We start from the raw sequence: 10,262 nt of genomic DNA, 5'->3' as shown, positions 1-10,262 counted from the left end.
GGAGGGGGAGCGTGAATGAAGTGGTGGTGGTTCTTGGGTTCGGATGCTTTATAGGAAGAAAGGGGGGAATGGAGCTGAACAAGGAGTGAGAGGGAGAGTGAGAGTGTGGAGACTGTTCTTGGCTTGGGTTCGTTGGACGCCCAACTTTTTTAGTTCTTGGTGTTGCCTTGTTTCTTGTGGATATTTTGGGATTTTAGACAACAGACACCGTCGTATTTGCGAAAATAGATAACATATTGACGTATTTACAAATTTAGCATCCGTATTCGGAACCTCAAACACCAAAAACTGACTTTCGGTAACTCAGAATCCGAAAACAGCCCGGCCCCATAATTTTCGGCAATTCAGTTGCCGAATACGGCACTGTTCACCGTATTCGGCAACTCAGTTGCCGAAAACACTGTAAACAGTGCCGTATTCGGCAACTGAGTTGCCGAATACGGCCTCTGCATGCTCCGGCGCCCGGAAGAAGCTAGCAATCAAAAGGGTATAAAAGTGCATGTTTTTTATTTAATTCACGATGTTTTTTGAAAATACAAAAATAGTCCAAAAATTCTAAATGTTTTCATGATCAAACTAGAGATCACCAGCAACCCATTTTAATTAGTTTAGTCCAAAAAGCCTGAGCCAATATTTAATTAAAATTCTCCAAATAAATCAACTTTTATAAATTCTAGCAATATTTAATGCTTCAAATAATTTCTAAAAATCTAGAAAAATTCACTAATATTGTTATAATGTGATATACTAATTTATAAAAATATTTCATCCCTATGTTATTTGGTGAAAAAGTGAGTTCCTTTGTAATGCTTCGTTTATATGCATTTTTATCATTTCATGTGATATTCTCTTTTTAATTCAATTTGAATAAAAATAATACAACATGCACAAAATTTTGGTTCTCATATTAATATTAAGCCTTTGTAATGCTTCATTTATATTTTTTTTTATCATTTCATGCCAAATTATCTTTTTAATTCAATTTGAATAAAAAATTATTACATCAAAGGATGGATTGTGTAAACAAATGTGACAAGTTATGCTTGAAGGACAGCACATTAAGTTATATTAAGTGTTAGCTGCAATGGAACTGTTTGGACATTAATACAAATGAAATAGTTACAGAAGTTAGTTTTCCCATGACGTATGTTAAACACAAAAGGTAGTAGCACAAACTATCTTAAGAATGAAGTGATAGCCTAGTGAGAAGTAGGTGCTTGAATACTGCGAATCGTAGAGCAGATAATAATTGTATGCTCATTTAATAAGATTTGCACAGGCTGAATTAATTATAAAAATGGATAAACAAACAAAATTGTCATCATAAATGTCCATCACAAAATGTGACAGAAGCAGTCTACCTCCATGCGATATCCCGCTCTTGATGCACACATTGCATGGTAATAAGTAGAGCATTTCCAGCACTGGGTGCAGGCACCATGTATCTGCTTGCATATAACGCATGTCTGGAGTTGACATGAAAGCATCACGTTAACAAAGATTAAGTGAGATTTGAACAAATAAGCACAGACAGTAAATATCTTGCACAAAATTGAGAAAATACCAAATCAAAGTATTAACCTTCTTAAAGTACTCTACAGGGATGCTCAGTATGCCCATTGTTGGCTCCATTGTCGCATCAACTAGAAAAGAGACTTTAGGTTGAAACCAGGCGCATGTAACATGAACCCACAGTTGGTCAACATCTGTTGGCTTGAGAGCACCACCTGTGGCAATGCAAAAAGGTGGTAAAAGTTTAATAGCATGAAACAGGGTAACAAACCAGACTGGTGAAAAAAACAGATACCATCAAGCACTAGTAGAATATATCTAATAAAAGAACACAACTTGAGCATGGTGTGAGGAACAGCAATAATATGAAATATCATTTGAAGATCCTACTGGTTGATGAAACTATGGAGCAAGTGAACAAAGAAGGTAACACATCAAAATAAAAAAATAATACCTTTGACAGGACATGAAATGATAAAAAATGCATATAAATAGAGCATCACAAAGGCTTTAATATTAATCTGAGAACCAAAGTTTTGTGCATGTTTGAATTTTTTATTCAAATTGAATTAAAAAGATAATTTGGCATGAAATGATAAAAAAAATATAAATGGAGCATTACAAAGGCTTAATATTAATATGAGAACCAAAATTTTGTGCATGTTGCATTATTTTTATTCAAATTGAATTAAAAAGAGAATATCACATGAAATGATAAAAATACATATAAACGAAGCATTACAAAGGAACTCACTTTTTCACCAAATAACATAGGGATGAAAATATTTTTATAAATTAGTATATCACATTATAACAATATTAGTGAATTTTTCTAGATTTTTAGAAATTATTTGAGGCATTAAATATTGCTAGAATTTATAAAAGTTGATTTATTTGGAGAATTCTAATTAAATATTGGCTCGGGCTTTTTGGACCAAACTAATTAAAATGGGTTGCTTGTGATCTCTAGTTTGATCATGAAAACATTTAGAATTTTTGGACTATTTTTGTATTTTCAAAACAAATCGTGAATTAAATAAAAAACATGCACTTTTATACACTTTTGCTTGCTAGCTTCTTCCGGGCGCCGACGCATGCAGAGGCCGTATTCGGCAACTCAGTTGCCGAATACGGCACTGTTTACAGTGTTTTCGGCAACTGAGTTGCTGAATACGGTGAACAGTGCCGTATTCGGCAACTGAATTGCCGAAAATTGTGGGGTCGGGCTGTTTTCGGATTCTGAGTTACCGAAAGTCAGTTTTCGGCGTTTGAGGTTTCGAATACGGATGCTAAATTTGTAAATACGTCAACATATTGTCTATTTTCGCAAATACGGCGGTGTCTGTTGTCTAAAATCCCAAAATGTCCGTTTCCTGTGGGGCTCAATGGAATGTGGGTTGTTCTGCTAACTTTTGCATGGGTCCTTGTGTCCACATTCCCATGCAATTTTGACTCTTCAAATGGTGCCTACTGTAAAATTCCATGTTTCAACATGCTTCTGGTGAGACAGACTGAACAGTGAACGCACAGGGTGTGTTTGGTTCAAGTATCCCTTCCCTCCTGAATCCAAAAGAATACTGTTTGACTGTGTACTTTTACTGTTGTATTCTGATCCGGTAAATACAATTATACAGTCTTATTATGTTAGGGGATTAGAGCTCCGCTTCGTACCCTAATTTGATATATCGGTTTATATGGACAGACCTACTTATTAATATTATAAAATTATTTTTTATAAGTAATTTATCATAATATCAATTTTTTATTAACTCATGCGGCATCAGCTACAGTAAAAACTCAGCTCTGTAGGTTTATCATAGGTACACTTAAATAAATATCCATCAATAAATATAACTGTCCAGAAAGATACTCTCAAATAAATATTCATCAATCTTATATTTACTAATTGGAGGCTCATTTTGATGCCTTCACGTTAATCATAAGAAAATCCTAGAAATTACCATAAAAAAGCAAAACATCTAACCGTCGAATTAATTGATTGATTAACTATGACCATAGATTAATAAATAGACGAAACAGCATAGAAGATTAAAAAACAAATTATAGAGTCCAGCTCCAAAACTACTTCTTGTCTTGCCTTTCCTTCCCTTTTTGTTGCAGATATCATTTGTCCAATAAGATTACGTTAGCAAACTCTAACTTAGCTACGTTAGCAATCAACACACTTTTCCAAATCAATTATAATCAAACATTACAAAATTAAAACAACATAACGCAAACATATTACGGATTATCACACAAAAATAATATCAAAGAATTTATAATGTATTTCCAAAAAAATAATATGAGATACGGTGACGACATTAAAAATAATAATAATTTTAAAAAATCAAGAAACAAATAAAAATCAATTTGCATAACACATAAAATGAAAATTATAAATTAGATCTATTCACAAATAATAAACATGATTCCAATATTATGAATAAAAATTATATTTATATTTTATATTCTAACATTTAAATATAAATAGTTGATGTATCTTAGCATACAATCATTATTAATGCAAATATCTATAATTCAACCGTAAGATAAATTTCTAGCCTGTACAGTCACACGGATTGATACGCTAGTAAATATAATTTTACTCATTCTACTTGTACAATAGAACTATATAAAACTTCATTACGGAACCAAACACACCCACAAAAGATGGATCGAATTGATGGATTCCAACCATCCGTGCACTGCAAAACAACCACTGCGCTTTGTGGCCAGTGGCCACACCACATTTTACTCCCAGCACGGAAGGGGCGAGTAAAAAGGGCGGGCAAAGTGCGCGCGCCCGCGCTGTCGAGTAGTACATGAGGCATCGTTATTGCCCAGCTGTCAGCGGGACCCGATTGTCAGGTTCCCTGCGGCCGCACACACGCCGCTGTTGGGATGCTGACATGTGGGCCATCTACGCTGATATTTTTCCTAACGGGGCCCACTGGGCCCAGGGCAGCGCGCGCGCGCTCGGATCTCAAAGCTAGTTCCACGTCAGTGGACGGCACGGATCGGCTGCGTCATGGATGGGTGCGCACCGGCTGTCTCGTTGCTTGGCGGGAAGGAAACGCTGGCTGATGTGTAGCAGCATGATGGTTGCCTATCACAGTTTGCCAAACTTTGGCAGTACTTCCTTCGGCAACTTTTACTTTGTGCCATAGTTCTCGTGTGCTACAATTTACCCTTCCTGTGCTAGATTCACGTTCTAGTCCAATCTTATCTGAAATATGACAGACAAAACGATAATTACATTTTAAATAAAGTTTGACAAAAAATGACATTACGGTAAAAAAACAAATATATACTAACTAGGCTGTCAATGACCTGTCAGGCTCGAGCTCAAAAAAAAAAAATCAAACCAAGCTAGAACGAGCATACAATAGCAGTCGAGCTTAGGGGCGAGCTCGAGCTCGGCTACGAGTCAGACTCGTCTAAGCCTGTTAATGGCAGAAAGCTCAAGTAGGTCGTGTCATCTTAGTTGTTTGTTATGATATAATTATCTAGATAGGTTTGAAAACGATCTCTTCTTTCTGACCATTACAATATCTCCTTGGTACTTAGAGATACATAACAAAGTTATATAAACTAAGTAAGACGTTAAATTTAAATAAAAATCATAATATTTATTAACTTGATTTTTATCAGTCTTATTGAGTTCGAGCTCGTGAGACTGGTGAGTCCTAGTTGAGTTGAGACTCGAGTTTAGCTCATTTTAAGATGAGCTCGCGAGCTTTAAATTTTTTGACAGCCCTAGCTGCTGGAGAAAGTTGTCTCGAGGAAGGTGGGACCGGGATGTCCGGAAAAAGCGGGGAAAAGAGTTCAAAAGAGGAAAAATCGGAGCTGTACGAGTGCATTGAGTAAAGAGACGCCGGTTTTGTTGCATTGCAGAGCAAATTCGTGGGCACCCATGCCTGCCTCTGAAAAATCTCCCTCTCTCCCTCTCTCCATGTTTACATTCACGTGAAGCACGAATTGGGTAAATAAAATGAAGATGAAGATGAAGAAGTTGATGACAGTGAGGAAGCAGCAGAAGATTCTCGCAGGACTGCGACATCTATTGGTTCAGCTACTCCGTCAGTAAAGGTATCAGGATGTCATTATGCTAAATTAACCACTTTTTCCTTGATTTGCTTCTGTACCTTTTTTCTGAGAATTTGTTTGAATCCCCAGCAAGTACTGAGGGATTGGGAACAGGCATCTCAAATCACATTGCTAGTAGGCATTAATTTCAGCTTCAAAGTTACGAGTAAATACTCTGTTGTCCGGTACGTCGTCTCAGGACTGGTCACATTTGTGTCTGCTGAAGTTCTTGAAGGTGAGAAATCCATTCTTCTCCGAAATTCATGGCGCTTCATAGTATGCTTCTCTTTGGCACTGAACAAATTATCCCATCTTATTGGCAATTGCAGGCGTCAACCTCTCCCTCCTATCAAGCGTGATGTCGTCCCGCCTCTCCCGTGGCTCGTACAACGGTGACCGCCTCTCGACGGAGGCCGGGACCTTGGCAAGGGTGGTCGCCGACTGCACGATCACTGCGGCGGGCTACCTGGGCGTCGGGAAGCTCCTCAACATCACCCTGCTGCCGTCTCTGGTGATCTGCGGCGCGTCCATCCCATGCACTTTCCTGACGTACAACTCGCTCTTCTGATGGCGTTCTATGGTGTATCTGTCACCACCATCCGTTCCGTAGAGGAAATGAAGCCAACGTTGCCATTGCCCGAAGGGGCAGTCTCGTCTTGTATGCTCATCGATTTGATTGCTGTAAATTGATCTGCAGCAGCTGAACCGGGCCTTGCCCTGCAAAATTTTGATCCCTCTCCGTTCTCTTGTTTGTTATCGGGTCGGTGGATGTTGTGCTCAATCTCGATCATGATTCCGTATCCGCATGCTGTACATGAGTACATCGATCAGCTACTGGTATCGGTATCTCTTGGCTGCTTGCTGCCAGACCTTGAGCTGTCTCGACCAGTCACCGTTGAGAGTTCGGCCATGGAGGGATGCGATGCCCTATGCATGGCTGTTGCTTCGGCCTTTGTGATAAACTAGTATCTCTTCATTAGGTGCTGGTACTCAAAACGTTCTTGATAGCTGATTACTACCGGTACTCGACGAGGGAAGCAAGGGAGAGGAGCACAGCGCTAGCGGTACTCGACGAAGAGAGCCTTGGCACCCCGCCGGCGCCGCAGGCAGTGCCGCTCGCGGTACGCCTGGCGCGCACACGGGGGGCGTAGCAGCCATGCCATGCCGTCGTGCGCTCCGAGCAGCACGCCGGGGCGCAGCGCACAGGCGGTGCCGCTGCAACGGCCCGCGTCCGCAAGTAATGCAGAAGAGAAGAAAGAGCCCAATTCGACAAGGTTGGTACAAATGGTCTTGGAATGTGGCATGACGTAGCCTGACGACGAACCGAAGTAACGCAAACACAAGCTGTATAAATAGTCTAAGAATGTGCAACCAGCCTGGAAGAGCAAAGGGCAAAACTTTGATTAGAGCAAATCAGGAGCTCGCCGGAGGGCGGCGGCGAGGCTGGAGAAGCAGAGAAGTGGGATGACGGTTTGCTACAGAATGCGTTTTGTATCGGGTGTCTCCTGCTCAATCCTAGACGCGAGATATAGATCGGAGGGCTGTCCGTTGCCCATGGAGTGGACGGTAAATGAAATACCGACCGGCCTGGTCGATAAATGAAATAACGACCACTCTCGGATGCGCCGTGCGCCGACCAATGCCACCGCCGGCGAGCGAAGCTATCGAGAGGAGGTTGACCTGGCCTCGACGCTGAGAGCCCCGGCGGGACTCCCCACCGCAAGCGGCGTCGGCACCTGGCAACGCAACCTTTTTCTGCTCCTGTTGCGCACGCCACGGGCAATGCCGCTCGGCTTGGCGCGCCTGCGGGTGGCCACAGCCACGGCGTGTGCTCCGAGGTGTCGAGGGTGGTGACTTTCTACGAGCAGGTGTAACGTTGCTTGGGAGGAGAGAGGCGCGCGGTGGGGTCGCGTCCAAGCGGTGAGGAGGTAGGACGCGACGCAGAGCGTGCAACGGCGAGGACCCGGAGCTTCAGGGTGAGCTTGCTTCGTGACTCCTAGTGGAAGTGTCATGCATGGTATGGCTGCCATTGCAAGTAGACAACAGGAAAACTTTTCAGAATTTTCTAGCAAGAATCACAACCTGCAAGTAGACAAAAAGCAGAGTTTCAGTAAACACATTCTTTGGTCTGTAACATTGCGCACTAGTAAAACGGCTGCCAATCAGACATGGGTAGCTCAGATGTGCAGAAAGCCTGAAGATTTCCTTTCAGGTTTTAGAACCGGCAAACATGCCATCAGCCAGCAAATGAAGCTCCAACTGAGTGTAGGTCCTATTTTGGATGTGAGTAGTCCTAAACATTGGAGCATTTTGTGCTAACGTAGCACCCCACGTGGGTCCTACCTTAGCAAACCTAAGGGTGCTATACACTAAAGTTAATGTGCATGATATGGTAGTGCGAGGGGAGTGAGCTGGTTGCCTTTGCCATGCTCATGAAGTACGCTACCCTATCAAGACTCGAGAATTATATGACACTTGCTTTGCTTCTTCTTTCTGTCTATGTGAACCCCAGGGTTGCGTTAGTCAAAACTAAAACTTCTTTACAAATTTCTAGCAAGATTCACAATCTGCAACTAGGCAACAAACCAACAGCAAGCAGAGTTTCAGTTAAGTCTGCCCAATAATATATGGGTAGTTCAGATGTGCAGAAAGTCTGAACATTTCAACTGCAAATTGATTTGAGATTTCATTTGAGCATAATGATTATGGACTAATTGAAATTGGAGTTGGAGATATGTGTTTGCTTGTCTCATAGTGTGCAGGTGATGGATGCAACTTGGCAGTCGATGGCGGGATGATCGGGGCCAAACGGAGTGTTTGGTGCCAGACGATCAAGGAGGCTGGGCGGAGTCAAGGGTGATCCTAGCTGAACACGTGGAGGTCAAGTAAAGCATTGAAGGCGGATGGAGACGGTGTGTTGACAAAGTCAAGCGAAAGGGATACCGGTGCAAGTGACAAAGCTGCCCGAAGGATCGAGAGCGGGAGAGACTTGCCGGTGGTCAGGATCGCATGACGGAGTACACGCGTTGACATCGAAGCGCTTGCTTAAGGTGTAAGCAAGGCAGTGAGTCACGCTTTGAGAAGCGTGCAGGCGGTTTCGCGGTTTGGCCTCAAAACCGTGGGAGGACTGTAGGAGTATGTGGCACCATCGCGAAGCTTGCGTTGAGGCGAAGCTAAGTCGTGAAGGTGACGCGGCCGTCCGATGAATGAAGAAGAAAATGAACCAAAATACCCTCAGTGGTAGGTAGGAGTGCACTACAAGAGAGGGGTATTTTGGGAAAAATCTAGGAAACTTAAGGGCCAAGTTTTCTAGGTCTATAAATAGAGGGGTGGGGCTAGAGAGCTTTGAACCAGCCACTTGAGCCCCCTTGTGCCACTCATTTGAGAGCCTTAGAGCTAGGGTTTTATAAGAGAGAATGATGAGTGCTTAGCCTATGTAATATGTGAGAGTTTTGAGAGATAAATCTTTGTAATCCGTTTAAAATAGGGCTGATCTTTTTGAGTAATTAAATTTATGTTTTTGCATATGCTTGAATTCCCCTCCTTCTAGTTTCCCTCTATTGGTTCCTTTGCAAGTTTGCAAGTTTTTCGATTTTCGGTTTTGATTTTCGTTTTGACTTTTGGGCTGAAATTTCAGCACCTTGTGAGATCATTCTTCTTATTGCTAGAGGCATAAAAACTCACATACGAGTGTATGCTCATGGGTCTTGAGTACCCTTGCCTCTAGATCATCAACTTGGAGAGGTTTCTTGCCCGGTGACCTTTTTCTTTGAGCTGCAATATTTCACCTTTGCAGGGTTTTTTTTCTTGATGCTAGTGACTTAAATACTCACATACTCATGTATTTGAGCGGGTCTTGAGTCCCCTTGCCACTAGACTATCATCTTGGAGGATAACCTTGTCCGGTGTCCATCTTATTTAGTTTCTTTGGAAGTTACGAGTTTTTGTGCACAAAGACATATGAAATAGTCCTGAATAGAACATATGGTTCATATTTCATCTGTGGAGTCATGTTGTCATGAAAGTAGTCTTCTTGCTTTGTCTTTTTAATTCTTTTGCTTTCACTTGAGTGTTTTGAGGTGCGTTGGATGAGAAATAGGAAAAGATCATCTATTTCAAAAAAAATTTGTTGAGACGCCTATTCACCTCCTCTGGTCGCCATTCTCGTTCCTACAAAGAGGCAAATGAAGCTCCCAGTAAGACACCGGTGGTTGGCTGCATATGTTCTAAAGTCTGAATGTATGTTTTCTCCAGGAAATGCAGGAGATCCCTTCTGCAAATCAATGGTGATACCCAGGAGTTTGTGATATTCCAATGTCTCATGGAGTTTGTGACATTCCACCATGCCCAATTAGCTCTTTCTTTAAGCAACCTTGCCCACTTAGCTAGTTATGGACTTGTGATCAGGTTGATCGTCTAATTAATTCAGAGTAACTCAAGGGTCTTGGGTACTCTAGATGCATGCGGCGCATTGAAGAGGGAAGACGACCGATGCTGCCTAAACGCGACCACGCAAAGGCAGACACATGTACAACGACATGGGCGGGCAAGATGCTTGACAACATAAGCGATGAGCCTGCAGCTGAGCCATCCCCGGTCGACTGTGGCTGCACACCGACCGATCGACCACCGGATTCTCCAAATCACCGAAGTCCTCATCA

The 10,262-nt window shown here is 42.1% G+C and overlaps 1 long non-coding RNA gene across 1 annotated transcript; it reads left to right on the top strand.

The window, feature by feature from the left end:
- The first annotated feature begins 5,464 nt into the window (after window positions 1–5,464).
- LOC133927841 (uncharacterized) lies at window positions 5,465–6,401 on the top strand. The gene is made up of 2 exons (XR_009911354.1): window positions 5,465–5,836; window positions 5,931–6,401. It is a non-coding gene; the product is annotated as an uncharacterized LOC133927841 (long non-coding RNA).
- The last annotated feature ends 3,861 nt before the right edge of the window (window positions 6,402–10,262 follow it).

The sequence above is a fragment of the Phragmites australis genome, chromosome 8 (genome assembly GCF_958298935.1).
Source record: "Phragmites australis chromosome 8, lpPhrAust1.1, whole genome shotgun sequence".
NCBI lineage: Eukaryota > Viridiplantae > Streptophyta > Magnoliopsida > Poales > Poaceae > Phragmites > Phragmites australis.
Note: the sequence above shows the minus strand (reverse complement) of the source record. Positions and strands in the feature narration are given on the sequence as shown.